Below are 21,125 nucleotides of genomic sequence, written 5' to 3' on the forward strand. Positions count from 1 at the left end.
TATCAATATTGTTGTCAGTTTATTAGAGAGAAAAAACATCTTCCAAATTCTACTTAGCTGGAGATGATGTTTGATTCTGCTGTTCACTACGGAATAAAATTGCATTACATTTAGTTGACCCTGATGCCTAAATGTCACATCACTAACAAGAAAATTGCCTTGTCCTTTAAATAAAGCTTTCCATCCATGAGCTGGGGTTCAGTGCTTATTCAGTTTTTAACAGCATTTGTCTTTTATCCCCCAAGTCCTTGCATAACTAAGAAGCTGTATGACATTTTGCATATGCGTGGTGTTAGAGTGAGATTCATTTGTGTGCCCATCACTTTAACCCCAATTTTCAACTCCAAGGAAAAAAAAAAGTTTTCTTGTAAAGTTTAATGAATCTAAGAGACCACATTCAGTCCACAAAAACAGTCCAACTTGGCCCCAAACACAGGTGCTCCCAGTTTGAACATCATGCTTGGCTTTTCTGCACAGAAACTAAATAAAAGAGCAACTTCAAACACAGGTGCAAAACCCTGCATCTGTGAGGGACAGCCCGAAACCCTGGCTTCTCCTGACCGTTTTCGGCTTGTAAACCTCATCCTCCACGGAGCACCTGTGTCAGAACCAATCAGAGATGTGTATAAATGTTATCAACACCTACACATCATTACTTATTCATCAGCATCAGCACCAAATATTGATGCAAACATGCAAGAGGTTTTTTTTTTCCCCCTATGAGGCTGCTCTTTTCTGAAGCTATGTCCATTTGCCTGATGGCTGAAAAGGAAGAAGTAAAATCCACTGATTAAAAAAAACTTCAGAATATTTCAGGTTTTAAAGCCAACCATCATTGGTATTCGTATCACTTTTTAATGTGTAAATTTATTTGCTGGAAAAAAATGGATCCCACACAAAAGGTGCCAGGCCTAATGGCAGTAATTCCATACTTTGGGAAGTTCTTGGGTGCAGCCGCCACCTCCCTGGTTGTCTAGTGTCTTCTTGCTGTTTGATTACTACTCAAAGAACTACATTTGAAGCCATATAAGACTGTGTTTTTCAATAATAGTAGCAAGCAGCAGAAGCAGCAGGATCTGGCTCTCTGGCAAACTCCACAGGCATTTGGGTTGGTGGCTTTGTATTTGCCTCTGGGCCTTTCCTGCACAGGGCTGGGGAGGGGCTATTGGGCTGTTAGAAGCTTTGGAAACCATTTCTTCTTTGACAATTTAAATTTATGTGGTTTTTAATTGTCTGTAAACAAAGCCTTTTAAATCTAGCACTAAATCTCCACCGAGGTCAGCTGGCATCCAAAGGGATGGTTGCTGATGTAGTTTAGTCTGCTTTTCTTTTCCTAAAAAAAACCCTCAATCAGTTTATTGTCTTCCAATAGAGATACACAAAACACACAAATCACTTGGCCCCTCCCCCCCTTTGAATGAATAGATAAAAATCCATCTGTTTTTTTATTTGCCTATTTTGGGAGGCCAAATTTGTGTCCTTTGTGGAAAGAATGGCCTCAGTGATATAATTTTCTAGCAAGCAGCAAGCAAGATTGACCAATGCAGAGATTTTTTTGTTTTACTCAGTGATGGTTACAGTTGAGAAACTTTCAGTCTAGTTTTGGCTCAAAATGGTCATTAGATGCAGATCGTTGATGCTGTGAATAATTGAGTTGAAGATGAAGCACAATAAATATGTGCTGGTTGTCATGGTTTGCAGGCTATTGATTACACGACTTTATTAAATGAATATATTGAAAAATTGGGGAAAAGAGTGGAGTCGGAAAATGTTTCGTTTTTATAGCTTGTCAAACAACTGGTCATAGTCTTCAAAAACAGAATTTAAGACATAGAGACAAATGTCTAAGTTCAGGTTCCCTCTCCCGGATGCTCCAGAAAGCATCGGACCCATTTATTCTTTGCAGTGCGGGGAGGGCTGCCTCTCCTACCTGCCAGGAGCCTGCAGGTTCCCAGTCACAGTCGTCTAAGAGCCAATTCTCTCTGCCTCTGCCACAAGAGAGAAAAAAAAAATGAACCATTGCACATGAGGAGAGACATAGAGCTCTTAGGAAAAAATGAAACATAGAACCCGCAGAGCAGCCGTGTTCAAATAAAAGCTGTCACTGCCGAGCGCACTGAAGATTCAAACTCTGGCTCGGGACCCTGTGGAAGCAGCCTGGCTCAGCGCGGGAGAGATGGAGGAGGGCTTTAGAATATTCCTTTCTTTGTCTGCTAGAGTTCTCAGCTGTTGCTTTGAAAAAGAACCATAAAACCAAAAAGAATACTTTTTTGGATTCTTTTTCTAAATGTTTCTGTGTATTGAGTTGTTATCTCATAGGGGGGGCTGGCTGTTCTTTTCCCCAAGTCTATTTCCAATTTTCACTGATGCCAGATAATTAGAAGGAAACTGCTGTAATTTCAGAAGAGGGAGGAACTGATTTCTGACTTTGTTAGTTTTATGTTCTTGGACAAACTACTTAATATTTCTGGTGATGGTTTCTCATATGTAAAATGGGAATAATCCTGTCTACCTTGCAGTGTTGTTCTATGGTCTAAAATAAGACAATTTAGACTATAATTTCTTATATGATACCTGGTACATATTTGTACCAAGACATTGTAGACCAAGGAACAATTTGAGAATAAAACAATAAATGACGATTCCTCTCTTCCCACCACAAAGAAAGAAAAAAAAAAACACTTAAATAAATTCTAGTAAATAGGTAGGATATTCAGAATGAATCTCTAAAATACAAAATTATGGAATTAAATAAGTTAAAAGTGTCAGGGATTAAAATAAAACTATAGTTATGATAGCAATGGTTTAGATAAATGGGATTTGGAGGTTTAAAATAGTTCCTTATGAAGAGCAGATGTTTTCAATAGAACAGAAAGGTTGTTCTTTTAACACAGAGGTGAAGATTTCATAACATAAGAATTGTGGTGGACAAAAACTGAGAAGTGGAGGAGCTTGTAGTTACCATAGAGGCAGGACCACGGTAGGTCTCGCAGGGCTCCCACTTCCTCCACATATTCTTCTCAATCATGGCAGTCAGGTCTTCCTGGTGATGAGCAGTTCCACTTGTGGGTACACAAGCAAACCAAGCTTGCACAGTCAACCCCACTTAGTTGACTGTGACGGTCCATGTGCCTTAATTCAACTCTGCAATAAACTCACATTGTTGAAATTTCATGTCTATTCTGTAGGAAGATTTTTGGAGAAGCAAGATTCCTACTCCCATAGCAGAAGCTCTCAATGGAAGTTTGTTTCTTTGTTCATTCATGCAATTAACTTTTATCGTGCATCTTCTGAGTACCAGACACGGTGCTAAGTCCAGGAAGGAGACTGAATTACAGAGACATATACTCTGCGCTCTAAGAGGTATAATTGGAGACAGTCTAACCCAACACTAACAGCAACACTTCACTGTGGCTCCTGGTTTCCTGGGACTTCCCTACTGACCAATATGCATCCAGTTGCCTTTTAACAAGGCTAAAACACACTCGAGTTATCTTTGGTTTTTCATTATGATGTTAGCTGTATTTAAATACTCAGATATTTTATGTTTAGATCTTGTGAGGAAGTAGTTGGATCAGACCCACAGTGGTTAATCTGAGATTTAAGGTCAGATGGGAGAAGATACGAAAAATAGATGTTCAAAGAGTAAATAAAGAAGATGAAATAAGTTAATGGTCAAATGGAATTGAGGCATACATTTTAGATTCTTGATCACTTCTGATTTCACCTTATTCTAAAGTATGTGATTAAAATATTAATTCACTATTATTAATAAATAATAGCTATTGGCTAGTTACATTATTATAAAACCAGCAACTAATTAGCTATTACTAATCAACAATGGCCAATGTCTCAGTTATTTAATAATGGTTTAGTATGTGGCAGATACTATATTTAATTTATATCAAGTAATTCCACTTTTAAAAAATGGGTATTATTATCACCATTTTGCAGATAAGAAAACTGAAGCTCTGAGAGGTTAACTAAATCCTCAAAGATTACATCATGATAAATAGAGCAGTTAGGGTTTACATTTGGGAATTTGTCTTGAGAGCTGAACATCCTTTAATATAGCTGTTTGCCATTTTTATGTCTTCTTTGGAAAAATGTCTATTCAAGTTCTGTGTCTATTTTTTAACTGAATAGTTTTTCTTTTCTATTGAGGTGCATGGGTTCCTTATATAGTTTGTACATAAACACCTTTGTAGATATTTGGTTTGCAAACAATTCTCTCATTTGGTAGGTTGCCTTTTCTTTTGTTGATGACTCCCTTTGCTATGCAAACAGAGCCTTTTAGTATAATGTAGCCCCATGCATCAACTTTTTTTATTTTATTTTATTTTATTTATTTTATTGCTTATGCTTTTTCTATATATCCCAAAAAATCATTTCCACACCGATGTCAACAAGCCCTTTCTTTCTGTTTTCTTCTAGCTGTTTGAGGGTTTCAGATCTACATCTAAGTCTAATCCTTTTCATTTTTGCGAGTAGTATAAGACAGGGGTCTAATTTCCTTCCCTTGCAGGTGAATATCATTTTTCCTGATATCTCTTATTGAAGAGACTGTTCTTTCCACATTGACTATTCTTAACTCTCTTACCATATACTACTTGGCTATACCTGTGTATCATAAAGTGTGATGTCTCCAGCTTGTTCTTTCTCAGGATTGCTTTGGTTATTCAGGATCGCTCGTGCGTCTACATGAATTTAAGGGTTGTTTTGCTATTTCTGTGAGAAATACCACTAAAATTTTGATAGGGATTTTATAGAATCTATGGATGACTGGGTATTATAGACATTTTAACAACATTAATTGTAATGTTGAACATGAATGGCTTTCCATTTATTTGTGTCTTCAATTTTTTCATCAATGTCTTATAATTTTCAGTGTATAAATCTTTTATCTCCTTGGTTAAAATTATTTCTATATTGTTGTTTTTGATGTTAATTATCATAAATGTTTTATTTATTTCTTTTACAGATAGTTCATTGTTAGATATAAAAATGCAACTGATTTTTGTATGTTGACTTATATTTTGTAACTGCATTGAATTTGTTTATTCAGCTATTTGACAGAACCATTAGGATTTTCTACATATAAAATAATATTTTCTGCAAACATCTTCCACTCTGATATGTATGCCATTTATTCTTTTTTCTTGCCTAATTATTTTGGCTAGGGCTTCTAGTACTATGTCAAAATAGACATGGTGAACTGAGAATTTTCTATCATAATTTAACCACTTCTAAGTCCTAAATGATCGATCATGTGACATTTGGGCTAAATTTTGACAGATTTTCAATTTGTAGGGATTCTAAGCAGCTTAACTCTGTATTGCCACATACATATAGATCAGTATGCTGACTGAAAAAGGTAGACTCTTAATGAATGCTTTTAAGTGAATGAATTAAATGAAACAGGGGACAGCATTTAAAAAAATGTGACAAGGAAGAAAGGCATGGGCATGATTTTAATTTTTGTGATGAGACAGAGTGTGCTTTATCTTTCTTGTACTAGGAATTTTCTAAATAATTTTTCTTAGGGAGAGAAAGTTGGCTCTAACCTGTTCCTATAGAACTATGTCAGCACTTGTACAATGTTGATAAAGAAGGGTCAGAAAGAATTCTTTTAAACTTAGATTAAAAAGGAGATAAAATTCTGGTAGGAGCCAAAGTAAGTAAAATATCACAGCAGACACAGCCTTGCCAAAGAATTTCCTTAAAACAGTGTCTCCTACTTTGTGGTTGTCAGGCATCTGAAGCTTGGTATTTCCTGAGGTTGCTTCCAACCTTGGTTTTCTTCACACTGTAAATATCAGCCTTGAAAGTCTCATCCTGTACCATGGACTGAGTTAACAGATACATAGAGTTGACTCTTACATGTCTAGTTCCAGTCCTACCTATCTCTCATCTCCAGACACATTAATCCAAATGCCTACTGGAATTTCCCATTTCTAAGTCTCACATTTTCTTCAAACCTAAGATGTCTGCAATCAAATTTATCATCTTCCCATTAACCACTCCTTCTTCCATATTTCCTATAATGCAAGTGACATGCCCCGATTGCCTAACCCAAAACCTTGACTCCTCATTGTCTCATCTCTACATGCCATTAATCACCATGTCCTGTTGAGCCAGCTTCCTAAATATATCTCCAATCTGTCACCTCTCCTCACCCTCCCCGTGTCCTGCCATGCTTCCATCATCTCCAGACAAAATTACTCTGAGTCTCCTAATTACAGCCCTTCATATCTTGTTTCCCTCTAATTCATCTTCCTCTTTCCCACCAAAGTGGTTCCTTAGACTTGCAAATACACTGGTACTCACTGACCAACTTCTAACTTTTCAAAGGGCACACTGATTAAAGTTCAAACTTCTTAGCAGACTTCTCCAACAACCTTTTCTCTACATCTCCCTAAGCACACTGGACTTCAGACATAATGATATGCTTGTGGTTTCTAGAATATACTAATAGTTCCTCAGTTTTGTGCTTTTGCTCCCAATTTCCTTCTAGAAAAAAGTCTTTACCCCTTTTCTTTTACCTATACCTCCACCAATGATACCCTATTTATCCTCCAACAATTTCCATACTCAACTCAAAGATTTCCTCCCTCTGTAAAATGTTTTCTGAACCATTCCCTAACTCTGCAAGAGTGGAATTGACTATTCAGATGATTTTGGGTTTTTACTAAAACCATTAGATTTTAAAATTATGTAACTTTTTTTATTTCATTCACATTTTCATACACCTATCTCCTTTACGAATTTTTTTTTTTTTGGTTCGTTAACACCTACTGACAGTTTCTGACATATAACATAATAAACATATTCTGGTTCTTTGCTTTATTGACTAAGTAAATGATGTATATCCCTGAGTGTTTTTCTTATCATGTAAATACATTTATACTTTGTTTCTTTTTCATTATCATAAAACTACCCATCACCTGTATGTCTGATACTTGCTATTGGAACTGATGCCTTACATGCAGTAAGCATCTTGCTTTGTGTTGTTTCCTATCCTCTAATCCTCAAAAAAATCCTCAAAAGTTTTTTCAATTTTTTTTACAGTTAGTAAAGATTTTAAATCATTTTCTTACAAAAACTTTAAAAGGATACTTTTGGTTTGTGTTATCATCTTTGAAATACCTTCTTTCACTTTACTTGAGCACCACAGCATTTTGCTAATCACAATAAATATGTAGAGAGAGTCGTCCTCTTGTCACTTGTAATTTAGTCATTTGATTTGTTCCTCTGTACATTCGTTTGAAACCAAGTGATACAGGATGTAGATCTGATAGGTGTACTTAGTTGTTTCAAGGTAGAATCTACTTTACTCCTTATTTTGGAAATTTCATTCAAAATACATTGAGAGCTTAGGCATTTTCAGGCACGTTCCAGGTAGGACTTGAAAGATGAGTAAGCACCGCTGCTTGCAGGAAGGACTTTACAATATTGAAGGGAGATAAGACAGGTGCACAGGAAGCGACAGCACAAAGATGGGGTAGTTACCCCAAGAAATATGCCAAATGTGTGGGAACACAGAGGAGAGATTTACTTGTGGTAAAGGGATCTAAAGAAAGTTTTACAGAAGGTGAGTGCTTTTAAGCTTGCTTTTTAAAGTGTAATAGGACTTCAACTGGCGAAGTCTGGGGAAGGATATGGCATCCTGCAGGACACAGCTCTTGAGTTGAAGTGGAGAAATGTACATGGGTATGGAGAAAAAAGAGGGGAGCAGTCCAGAGCAGCCAGAAGTTGGAAGGTATTTGAGGAGGATGCTGAAAACCAGAAAGATAGACAGTAAGTAATGTTAAGGAAACCCATGGGTGACCGCACCAACAATCTAGATTCATGTGGCAATCTAGATTCATGTGGCATAGTATGTTCCCTTATCTTTTACATTCTGCATTTGCAAAGAAATTGCTGTGAAATCACTTCTGCTTGGAGACCTTCATCTCTAACCACTTTGAAATCGTGCTTTTTCCCCTTACTCAGTCTTTTGGCATAATGTTTGCTATTTGAACTTCAGCCACACTTTTTTTTTTTGTTCCTTTGGGGGCAATGTTATTAGAAACTGACTGATATGGGGTATAAAATGGTTCTATAATTATACTCATTGTAAAAAAGACTCAGTGAAACCTAGTTCTCTACCTGTCATTTGATTTGAATATTATATTCTCTACCTAATATCTGTGGTGTCATATTAATGATGCACCCCAAGGAATGTTCTTTTGGAGATGTTATATTATTTCTCTTACTCATTACTCTTTTTAAATTAAAAATTCAGGTTTCTCCCACTTTTTGGAGGTGGAACACACACCCTGACAGGCATGTATTGTGACTTTATTCTCCACTTCGTGGCTGGCTCTTTCATTTATCTTAAAGGAGTTTTTAAAAAACAATTTCATTCAGAATCTATGTAATGTTAATTCACCCATTTTAAGTGTTCAATCAATGAATTTTAGCATATTTGCAGAATTATACAACCACTATCACAATATGACTTTAGAACCTATTATCCTAGGGCCTCCCCTGGTGGTGCAGCAGTTGAGCGCTGGGCTGGGAAGCTGCCCGCAGCCTTTGCAGCGCCAGTTCGACCCCAGCCGCCAGAGAGGGTCCCACATGGCACGACAGACCTCTCCTGCCTCACCTGCTGCTCCCCTCAGCAGTGTATTTCGTCAGTCTGCCTGTTCTGTTCCCTGCTCTGGCTCTGGTGAATTCTCTCACCCTCCCCCGCTTCTGACTGTACCCAGTGCTTGTATAAATAAATAAATAAATATTTAAAAAACAAAGAACATTTAAAAAAAAAAGAACCTATTATCCTAAAAAACAAAACAAGACAAAACAAAACCTAGTACCTAATTCCAGTCATTTCCCATTTCCACTCTCAGTCCTAGACAATGACTAATCTACTTTGTCTTTTGTATTTGATTTTTGGGGACATTTTACAATGTGGAATTATACAAAATATACCTTTTTGCATCTTTGCTTCTGTTGCTTAGCAAGTTTTTGAGATTTAAACATTTTATAGTAGATCTCAATACTTCTTCCCTTTTATTGCCAATGGTTTTATTCCATTGTATGAATATGCCACGTTCTGCTTATCATTTGCTGGGTGATTAACATTTTTGCCATTTCTACTTTTTGGCTAATGTGAATAATGGAGCTATGACCAAGTTATTGTTTGGGCATGTACAAGTTATTGTTTGGGCATGTTTTTATTTCTTTTTGGCAGATTCTAGGAGTGGAATTGCTGGATGGTGTGATAAATTTGTGTTTAACCATTTAAGAAAATACCAAAAATGTTTCCCAAAGTGGTGTCCCATCTTATATTTCCCCCAGAAATGTATGAGGGCCCCATTTTCTCTGCATCCTTGTCAACACTTGTTATTATTTCACTGCTTGATTATAGGCACTTTAGCCGGTGAGATGACACATCTCCTTATGGTTTTTACTTGGGTTTTCCTGATGATGTTGAACATCTTTTTACGTGCTTATTGGTCATTTTTTTTTATCATTTGTGGTAAATGTCTATTCAAATTCTTTTCTCATTTAAAAAAATTGAGTTTTTTTATTATTATTGACTTATAAGGGTTTTTACATATACTCTGGAAACAAGTTCATTATTAAATGTATAATTTGCAAACATTTTCCTGTTTTGTGTGTTACTTTCTTTTTTCTTGATCTTTTCACTTTCTTGAAGTATCTTATAAAATACAAAATTTAAAAAGTTTGACAACATCCAATTTATCATTTTTTGCTTTAAAATTTATCATTTTAATTTTCCTAATATTATCAATATTAACTTGCTTTTTTTCAGATGTAGGTCAGATTGTGGAAACTCCACTTGTTGCATTTATGATTACTTAGCCAACAGAAGTCTTTCTTGCCTTATTTGCAAAGTACCTGCTCCCTAACGAAGTCATCTGCACAGTCCCTGAAGGTTTCTGTGACCATCGGAATTACCCACATTATACTCAGAAATAGCCCCTGTGCCTGGTGGGTTATTCATTTTGGTAATGAACTAGTCAGGTCTGCTCTCCCAACATTTGCCCAGGTCTCCAGAACACAAAACAGCAGAATTAACTCAGGAAAGAGCCTGGACTCGGAACCAGAAGACTGGGTTCTAGTTCTAAATCTACCTCTTACTTGCTTTTTGACTGTGACAAATTCAATTTCTTACTGTGATTTAAGTTTTTCATTTAGAAAATAAGCTTTTGAATTTCCAGTGTTTCCCCTCTGCTGCAGGGGTTCTCAGGGGGAGGGTCATCACATGGCAACATTTCAGGACAGTTTTGGTGAGCACTGTGGCATAGACTGGCGGAGGCAGGGATGTTGCTAAGCATCCTATATGCACAGAATAGCTCCTATAATAAAGAATTATCCTGCTCAGAAGAGCATTAGTGCCAAATTGGAGAGGTCCTACTTAAAACATATTTTTATTAGTGTTTTTAAAGAAAATTTCCCTCTCCTATTTTGCCTCAATATTTCCTTTCTTACAAAGCTCAGCTCCAAATTGCAACCTTCTTGTGCAAACTATTTCATAAGGTTTTTTTTTTCACTTTCAGAGTGAAATTTGAGTACAACAACAAAACTCTAACTGTAGACCATTTATCTTTTTAAGCAATAAGAAATACATTTATAACTTGATCAATTAAAATATTTTCACTTTTAATATATTTGCTTTTTTGTCATCCAAGTAATTCTGAGCATTATGCATATGTTTTATCCCAGTTGATCTCCTGGACAAAACGACAGCCTTCATTGCTCACAGTTAGCAGTAGTGAAGGTGAAAAATTTTGCCAGTATACTTGTCAGGATCATTTGAAAATTTTGTCCATTTTTTTCCAGGCTCTTCCTTGGAGCCTCATCCAACAAGGAATGTCTCAGATGGTTTCATGCAGGGGAGAAGAGACCTTGCTCCACCTCATTTAGGGACAGTAGCTAAAGAAATGAGGGCAGGGATTGGGTGGAAATTTCACGGCAGGGCAATGCCCTGCTACCTGCAAGAATTAGTTTGTTAAAAGGAATTTCTTTGCGCTTTGCATCTGTATGTCACCCTATTTTAACATGTCTCAATTTCTCTACCATATTGTGGAGATTATGATTTATTTTTGTTAAAATATGAATCAGAAGTACAGTCTAGAGCGTTTTTGGAGTCACTTGTGGAAACATTAAATGCACCAGGTGCAGAATGGACACCCCCCCCCCACTACTCAATATGCCCCCGAGGCTGACATTTAGCCATTGTTGACTGGGCGTGGGCCCACTGACCAACCGCACATCAATCAATAGAGTCCTTGCAGCCTGCTCCCGGCATGCTCCCTCCCTTCACGGCGGACCCGTTTATGCTATTAATTGTTTAACTCAGATAATATGTGGCTAACTAAGGTTTAAAGACAACTGATAATATCCTATAAAAAGTGTTGCCTCAATCTCAGGAAAGACATCAGTTGGCTAGCAAACATAAAACCACAGCAACTTTTCAGTTTTCATTTTACTTTAACAAGTTCCTAAAAGAATGTCTATCCTCTTCCTTTTGTGAAATCTGTTTTCCTAATTGTCTTCGTTGAGCCTTAATTTGACCATATGTTCTCTCTCTCTCTCTCTCTCTCTCTTTCTCTCTCTCTCTCTGGATGCAGTGGGGTAAATCTGTTCAATTAGCATTGGATTTTACATGATAGTCTTTTACATGATAGTCTCTCTGTGGAATATCCACTACTCAATTTTATAACGTTACCAAATACAACCAGTAGACTTTCTATTTTATACATTAATTATAATTTGATAAAGCACTTAAAGGAATTATCATATGTTTTTATTAATAAATTTTGTTTTCCAAAACATTTTTATTTTTTAATTTTACCACTTAAAAATTTTGATTGCAGTAACTGTATTAAAATACTATATAAATTTCAGGTGAGTGTTATTATTAATCAACATCTGTATCATTTACATTAAGTTTACCACTACAGTTCTCTTTACTTCAGCATGCAATTGATCCCTTTCACCTGATTTAACCAGCCCTGTCCATTCTGGGAATGACTAATTTGGTCTAAAAGTTTACTTATGTTTTATTTGGTTTACTCATTCATTTGATTTCTCTATAGACCACATATGAATGAAATCATGCAGTGTTTGTCTTTCCCATTGGACTTATTTCACAAAGCATAGTACCCTCCAGATCCATCCATGTTGATGCAAAGGGCAGGATTTAATCTATTTATAGCTGAGTCATATTCCATTGTGTATGTATCACATTTTTATCTAATCATCTGTTGATGGCAATTGGGTTGTTTTCATCTCTTGACTATTGTACAAAATACTGCAATGAACATGGGAGCATGCATAGGTCTTCTCAAATTACTGTTTTTATATTTACAGAAAAATTGAACAGAAAGTACAGACAGTTGCTATATACTCCCTGTTGCTGATCTCCATTCCGGTTTCCCCTTTTATTAACATTTGCATTGCTGTGGTACATTTGTTGTAATTGATGAGCCAATATTGATACATTCTTATTTTTGATACATTATTAAGTAAAGCCCATCATTCATATTAAGGTTTACTCTCAGTGTTGTAGAGTTCTCTGAGTCTTGCCATCAAATAATATTATATATTAACACTCACAGAAATTATATATCCACCATTATGGTGTTAGACAGAAGAGCTTCACTGCCCCCAAATTGCCTCTGCTCCCCTCTTTCACCCTCTTCCATCCACAGCCGCCTACCCCTACTTCCTGACAACCACTGATCTTTTTATTGTCTCCATAGCTGTTGACCTAACCTTGTGAGACTAGAATAAATACCACTTGGTCATGATGTATGAATCTTTTCATGCATTTGTGGATTTGATTTAGTAATATTTTCATGAGGATTTTGAAATCTACTGTCTTATGGTCTATAGATTTCCCTCCTTGTAATATCTTTGTCAAATAGTTTTCTATTTCCTTCTGCTGACCATAGCATCCACACAGATCACCAATTACCAGTATAGTTATTGATAGAATAATTTCCATTTCATGATTTGTAAGTTATAGCCATTAACTTATTAAATTATAACAACAACCCTATGAAGCAGGTACTATTACTCCTCATTTTATACCTGAGGTACAGAGAGGTTGTACAATGTGTATAAGGTCACCCAACTAAGAGTTGGTAAAATCCAGACTTAACCCCTGATATGATATAGGACTTTCTCCCACTTACTATGCTCTACTGACTTTTAACTAAAGAAGAAATAAAACCAGACAAATACCTTCAACTCTCTTCAAGCAAATTCTCATTTTCACCTGTTGGAATCTTGAGATCTTTAGCTAAAATATAGAAAGAAAATAATTTTATTTATATATCTTCAAAGTCATCTTTATATTTCATAATTAATTTCAATTAATTTGACTTAATTTACTTTAATGATTTAAACCCCTAAGGGGGATTTATTAACTCTCATAACTAGGAAATCTGGGAATGCCTCTGTCTGAAGTCAGACATTTGTGTGTGTGTGTGTATAAAATTAACTTGTAACACTTACATTGAGGTGCTCATTCTGATTTAACTTCTTTTATACACTGTTTCATGTGTTCTTATTGTTCATATCCAATTCTGAGGTCAGAGAGGAATTAAAACCCTTCCCCAGAGTGGTATATAGGTGAATGAACAGTGCGTAAAGCTTTTAGCCTGACTAAGAAGTCACCAAGGACTGACTTAGTATCCTCAGGTGAGATTTTCTTCCTTACTGTTCTTGCGTGCAGCACTATCCCAATTCCTTGCAGTTTCAAGAAGGTCAAGGTCAACTCTCTGTGTAATAGCATATTACTGCTCTCTGAAGCTTTCAGGTGCCTTGTCTGGTGTCCAAATGTACATGGGAACTCAAATTTTCCTTGACCTTCCAGATGCCCTAGGTATTCCCTAGGGCTTACAAGTGTTCCAGGAAAGAACTGAGAAGTGTCCTCAAGGGGTCGGTAAATGATTTGTGCAAAGATTCAAGGCATAGCCAGGTTCATAATCTTCCTCCTCACCAATAGTAATTTTCTCACTTTGACAGATATTTGGCAGGTGAGATCTGGCCATGCAGTGGTCTTTGCAAGTGGTTATACTCTGTAGGTCTGGGGTTGGACCTCTGCTCCACAAAGCATTTGCACACTGGAACAGCACTTTTTATAATGGTCCTTTTCCTGGTCCACTTTCTGATGCTTTTCTGAAAGACATGCACCTTGAGACCTTGTTCTAAGAAAAGGCCTGATGGGCATTTCAACTTCAGAGTTGTGAAGTTCTTTTACTTCACCCATTCTCCATTCTCCCAAACTCCTCTGGGTCATAACCCACTGCTGTTCATCTCTTACAAGGGCTCCCGAATGTTCTTTCTCTTTCACAGTGGGGCGTGGTAGCCACAGGCCCAGTTCCCAGGAAAGAGCTTAACCACATGAACTTGTATCTACTCTTTGAGAATAATAATAATAAAAACTTTTCTAACATAAGTACTCAGAAGAGAGATTGACTTTCTACTCTGGGGAGTGACTCTCCTCCTAAGGTAGGTTAAATTTGAGTAACCTACTCAAGTGTAATGAATCCTTTCTGATGTCTGGTTAATTATTTCAATTTGATGACTATCTGCTTAATGTAATGAAATTGAAATGAGCCCAACACTTATTTCTACTTAAATATTGAGACTACATAGTTCTAGAAGGCGATTAAAAGATGAAAAGACATAGTCCAGGAATGTATCCTGTTTGCACTTGGATTCTCTATTTAATTTCGCTAATTGTCATGAGGTCAGAATTTCTTGGAGATGCAAATACTCCATTCCAGGACGCAGGCCACACAAGTTAGGGCTGAGGCCCCCAGACACTGCCCCTCTAAGGAAAATACAAAAGGCCAGAACAGAGCGAGAAAGGGCGGGGGTTGGACAAGGCAATTGCAAAAAAAGATATTCCCGGGTTAAGCACCAGGTGCTGCCCGGTGCCCTCTTGGTGTTGCAAGGAGCACGGTGGCAGGACCCGCAGGCTCTGAAGAGTAATTTGCCTGGGCCGAAGGGGCGGGAGGGGCAGAAACAGCCGGGCCCAAGTGTTCCGGAGCTTTGCTTTCTTTGCCTCCCCACCATCAACTCAGATTTTCCACTCCCCAGCAACCCTTTTTCTCTTCTACTGTAACGCAAAAAGAAATTAACTAAGGTCTACTTTTTAATTAAATGTAGTACCACTTAGGAAGATGTATGCTAATCTGAGGCCAAATCTGCCGCCCTCAGCTTTACAAGATGCTGGCCCCAGCAGAGGCTGTAAAGCTCTCGATAAGCCAGGCGAGGAGCAAGGTGCAGGTCCCCCAGCGATAACCTCCTGACTCCGACATTATAGGGCTTTCTGCTGGAATTGAGTTCTACATCTTACTCGATGGGTTATTGTCACCGATGAGTAATGATCGCACCCGGCCCGAGTCCCAGAGTGCAGGAGGCAGTCGGGCAGGCCGCGGGGAGGCCCAGCTGCGGGCGCGGGCGGCGGGGCGCGCAGGGGCGGGGGCCGTTAAAGGCGCAGGGACGGCGGTGGCTGCGCGGGCCCTGGCGGGGCGCAGCCGCGGGGCGGGCCTGCGGGCCGGGCGGGGAGCGCGCGCATTAATCACAATGTTCCCCGGGCTAATGGGCAGTGCAGAAAAAGCAGCCGGGGCCACAGAACAAAGGCAGAACATGATGGAGAGGGCACCTCTGCCTGCCAGCCGGGAGTTTGCAGGGCTGCTTTTTCCAAGGTGAAATAACCCGCAGTTCCCACCGCTGCAAACGCGAGGCATAAGGCATGATGAGGGGAGTCGGCTCTCTCTCTGCCCCTGCTCCTTTGTGAACCCGGGTTTGTTTATTGGGTTGTCTGATTTCCCTGCAGCCTCTTGAGGAGGTCGGTGCAGCGGAGAAGGGTCTCATTTCTGAGCCTGATATGAGTGATAAATATGTTGGCTGTAAACTTGAAAGTAATTTTTAAGTAACTCCTGAGATACAGCAGATGCTGTCATTAACTACGTTTTAAAAATTCTTGTATGTAGTGAATTTATACGTTATTCCTAAAATCAGTCAATAGTTCTCCACTAACACACACACACACACACACACACACACACACACAGCCTTGGCCAGTCTGTCTGCAGTGAATTCTGATCCTCTACTTAGCCATGTCGTCTTGAAGTTCCAGAGAGACAGAGTTTGAGAGAAGCGGGAACACACTAATAGTCAAGGACAGCAACACTTTAAGAGCACAAATTGAAAATGTGTGACAACTTTTTCCTGAGCTTCAGGGCAAGCCCTTTGGACTAGTGATTTAGAGGAAGTTAAACCAATCGACATTTTCTTTTATATTTTTAGAGCAATTGAATTGTGCCAAATTATAAGATAAGGTGACATATTTATAATCCCTTTTATTCTGAAAGTTCGGTACAATCCTTACATTTGGCCACATAATAGTCCTCATGCTATTACGTTTTAAGTGTTAAATCAGAAAAGAGAAGAGGATGGAATGAAATAGGAGGTAGTAGGTAGAGTAGAGAATGAGTTGGGAGGGGGTTGAAAGCAAAGAGACACTTCTTTTCTTCAAAGCAAGAGTCCTGAGGGTGTCTGGGAGGTGACACCTTGTGATGAACTTTGAGACTAGCCGACCCACCCAGCAGAGCTGATGGGGATAATCTCCAGCTTTCCCTCTCTGCAGTGCCGAAATAGTGTTAGAGATGTCTAGTGACCTGGGAGAACTATATTGCATTTTGTGATTCAGTTTCCCTTTTAATTGAAGTATCTTCCCACCACCACCATTTTTTAGTAACTGTGGTATGTAGTAAGGGTTCACCTCTGCATCCCTAAATTCTATGTGATTAGAGAGGGAGGGTATTATGGACATCAAACTACTCAGCCAACCTAGAATGTAGTTCTGCTGTGCCAATTATGAATTGTTTGGCCTTTGGCAAGCAGTTTCATTATGGAGTAGAGGTGGCCTCCTTTTTCTCATCTGTACAATTTGGACTTCGCAATGGAGTTTCATTGATTCCTCATTCATGTCACCTTGAAACCACAGAATCTTTATATGTTTCCACTTACCTTTGAACAAGGGATTCAGAAATTTCGATGAAAGGTCTATCCCGAATCAAGGTATGCTGTTTGCCAGAAATAACAGTTTTGTTGAACTCACTTGTATACTGTATGAGATAAAGTACCCTAGTGCCTTAAATATGGGAAAATCTTAGGTTTTTAGATAATGGCAGAGAACCTCTCTGTAACTGCAAAATAAACACATCAATTACTATAAGTTATGGTACCTAATTTGCAGGCTGTCCTGTGATTCCTTTGCCCAGCCTATGTGGGTGGTTCTGACTCTTTCTGCCTGCATTTGGATCCCACCCATCATTATAATATAGTGACCTGACTTCAAAGCTGATCAACTTCCTGCAGGACTGTAGTGCAGGAGTGGGTGTGCATTTCCTGCAAAAATAACTGCCCAGGTCTTTCCAGGGTTGCAGAACTCTCTAACTGATGTATTATCAACTGGCTAAATACATTTGGTTTCCATGATTCTAGATATAAGAGAGTTGCACCTGAGAACTCATAGCTGCTCTTCTTTCAGAACAATTGACTGCTCCATTATTTAGAGTAAATCTGGGAATCCTATTTTGAGACAAGAAAGAAGGAGATTGAACACTTGAGTCCATCATGATTTGAAAATCCGTTCTGTTAGTTAACCTTCAACCCACAGCAGTCCCCCAACAGGCTCAGGTCAAGTGAGTATTAATGAGTGCTTTTCTGTATGTGTGATTCTGATGGATAATGCCATCATCATATAATTTTTTTTACTAAATTCTTAAATTTTATACATGACTGACTTGGCTTTAAAAATATGGAAAATGTTTTCCTAAAAGGAGAGAAGCGACCCTCACAAACAGAAAACCCTGACAACAAACTTAAAAGTCTAATTTAGCTTAAGATATTGATGAAAGATGAGAATCTGAAAATGTTATTTAGCTTTCACAAAACATTAAATATATGTATTTCCCCATGTTAGAATTTGCTCATATGCTGTTCATTTTGAACACTGTAGAATTATCAAGAAGAAAATCATGAATTAAAGACTGATAATGCAGATTTAATCATAGAAAGCTGGAGCAAGTGTTATTCCATGTTACAGAAAGAGTATATTGATCATAAAAAAAAATTTCTGGAAGGATTATAATTTCAAGCCTTGGCTCGCTTGACTGAAATGGGATTCTCTTTTTAGAGTTTGCTGTGGCCTGTGCCATTATACATTCTAATGCATTTGAATTGTGGCTAGAAAGAAACTAAGTTCTTGTTAGAATTTAAAACACAAGGATCCATTTCTGCCTAACAGTCTTGAAGCTGCGCATTCCCTGAAGTGTATCCCATCTGCTTTTGGGAGCTCTCATTGCAATATGCAGTGATTGCAGGATAAGCACACCATTTTCCTGTCAATACTTTCCTATTAGCCTCCTGGATCCATACATCATCATCTTGCTGGCCTGCAGTTTGCTTATCTTTGTCTCCGAGGCTGCCTTTGATTTATCTAACACCCAAGCTAATGAGGCATGGAGCCCAGGGTGGCTCCAAGGATAATGCACTCCTGTATAAAAATGCTTAAGGAAGGATCAAGTGCTAATCCATTCTAGACTAAAAGGCCTAGCCCTTCAACAAATGTTGTATTTCTTAATCGCTAAACTAAGACTATAATAGCTCCCCCTTAAGCTACTACCATCAGTAAAACCATGCACACTAACTACATGCAATTTACCAAAATAACTGAAAATTGGATTTTAATTTGTGCTTCCCAAAAAAAAGCCAAAAAATAGTTTCTATCTTAGCAACAGTTATCACCATTATTTGACAGCATTCTTATGCAAAAATAAGTTAGCTTTAATATTTAATTTACAGTAATAGTTTTATATTCCCTCGCTGGGACCTGTGTTTTTCTAAAGACAAAAATAACAGAAGCTACAATGTTACTGTGGCAAGGATAAATCAAGCCAGCTATTTCAATAATGGAAGTAATTACAAAGTGTACATACCTGAAATGTACGGAGTGGTTAGGGGTTGTTTAATTAACATAAAAATTTCAATATCATCAGCAAGTGTGTTGATATCACAGAATCATTGTTAAAAATATAATTTAAGATAGTAATGATTTTCACCGTTTCAGTTATACATGTTTTAGCTGTACAGGCACACTTTTTACTGATATGCTATGAATTCTACATCATGCAACTATAACAGCAAAGCATAAGGAAACTATTTAATTTGGTCAGTATAAATAACCAATCTAGAATGATATTTTTCTTAGAAATAATTCCCAAATAGGACACCTATATAAGTTCATATCCACAGATAGATCCTAAATATTTATTCCTTTTGTTCTTTTTTTTGTGTGTGTGTGTAAAGAGTACCCTGACTAAGTGATACAGGTACATTTAAGTACACTTAAGTACATTTAAGTTTACAGGGTTTTTCTTCATACATTTTGCTGTTTCTATGAGTCCCATGTGATAAGAAGTGGGATGCCGGAGATTCTTCCTTCTATGTATCTTTTGCCAATACTATGATTAAAGCAATTCTATTTATAAGTAAATATCAAAGGAAGGAGAGAGGGCATGAGGGAAAGAAAATGAGAGAGAGAGAGAGAGACTGAGAGAGAGAGAGAGAGAAAGAGAGAGAGAGGAAGAAAAGAAAGGATTTGCTTTGCTAATCTGTTACTAAATTGTGGAAAAGTCTCAGGAGAAGAAAGGCTCACTCAGTGCCATGCTGCAAAAAGAAAATCTTTCACCCACTGGATCTCTCTATGCCCCTGAGGTCCTGACCAAGGTAATAAGTGCCTTTATTGGTCACTAACCAACAATATTAAGAACCAGAGTGGAATTTAATGATGGCACATTATTAGGAATTGTTATTGAGATGTAAATGATCTTTGGTTGGTTTATTTAAGTCACATAAAGAACCTAGTTTAGAATGAAAATTACTTATTGATTATTAGAGCAATTAACAGAATAAATTTTAGTGCTGGTATTAACATTTTCCTAAAGTCCAAAACTGTTGCAGCTTAAACTCAGCAGAACAGTTAATTGGTCTGGGACTCAAAGATTATCTTCTTTGAGGAGATTTATCTTTAAAGGACTTTTTAAAATCAAGAAACCAGTAGCCAAATCCATTCTAAAATATTGAAAGTTTTTCCATTTTGGTTTTTAGTAGGGTAGAAAAACATGCCAGAATAAGATGAAGCTACATAAACTTAACTGCATAAATAAAAACATGGAATATTAGATTTCTGTGCTCCTTAAAAAAATACCAAAACCTTTGAGGTTTAAGTGGATACTGTATTGTAAGTTTCCTTTTATTATTATCTATCAGTCCTTCAGCTCATTCTTCTTTTATACAATTGATCTTCCCTGTTCCTTAGTTTTAAACTCTTTCATTTGTTTTTATTTCAAAGATAGGATCAATTCTTAGAATAAAGCTTTTGTCAGAAGTGATTATTGTTTTCATGACTTTTAAGAATAATGTATAGTTATGTACACAAAAGTGTAAAATAAAGTTAATTAGATGCTTCATTCTGCACCCAAATCTTTGAAATCATTTGGTTGAATTATTTAGCCATTGTCAGCATTTTTTAATGTGTGTGTTATTAGCATGTGCTTCATTCTGGTGTGCCTGCTCTGTGTGTGCTGTGCTGAATACTCTTCAAGGCGATAATCTAATGAGCCTAATGGGTCACTATTATGTAGAATCTTAGATAAGGTATACAAAAGTCCAAGAGGAAGTTTGGGCTAAATGATTTGGTTTCCTGCTGCCATCACAGAGTGACTTAAAACAGAATTGTATTATTTCACAGATCTGCAGTCTAGGTGTCAACTCAAGATGTTAGAATGGCCCTGTTGCCTGTGCAGGCACTAGGAAGAATTCTTTGCCTCTATTCAATTTCCAGTGGCTTCTAGAAATCCTTGTTTTCCTTGTATAGCTTCATCACTCCCCTCTCTGTCTGTCTTCATATAAACTTTCTCTGTGCTTTGTCTTTTTCTTTGTCCTTTACACTTACTAGGACATCAGCCAAAGGATTTCAGGCCCATACTCAGCCAGCATAACCTCATCTTCACTGGATTACGTCTACA

Source organism: Talpa europaea, assembly GCF_964194135.1.
Source record: "Talpa europaea genome assembly, chromosome: 6".
Lineage (NCBI taxonomy): Eukaryota > Metazoa > Chordata > Mammalia > Eulipotyphla > Talpidae > Talpa > Talpa europaea.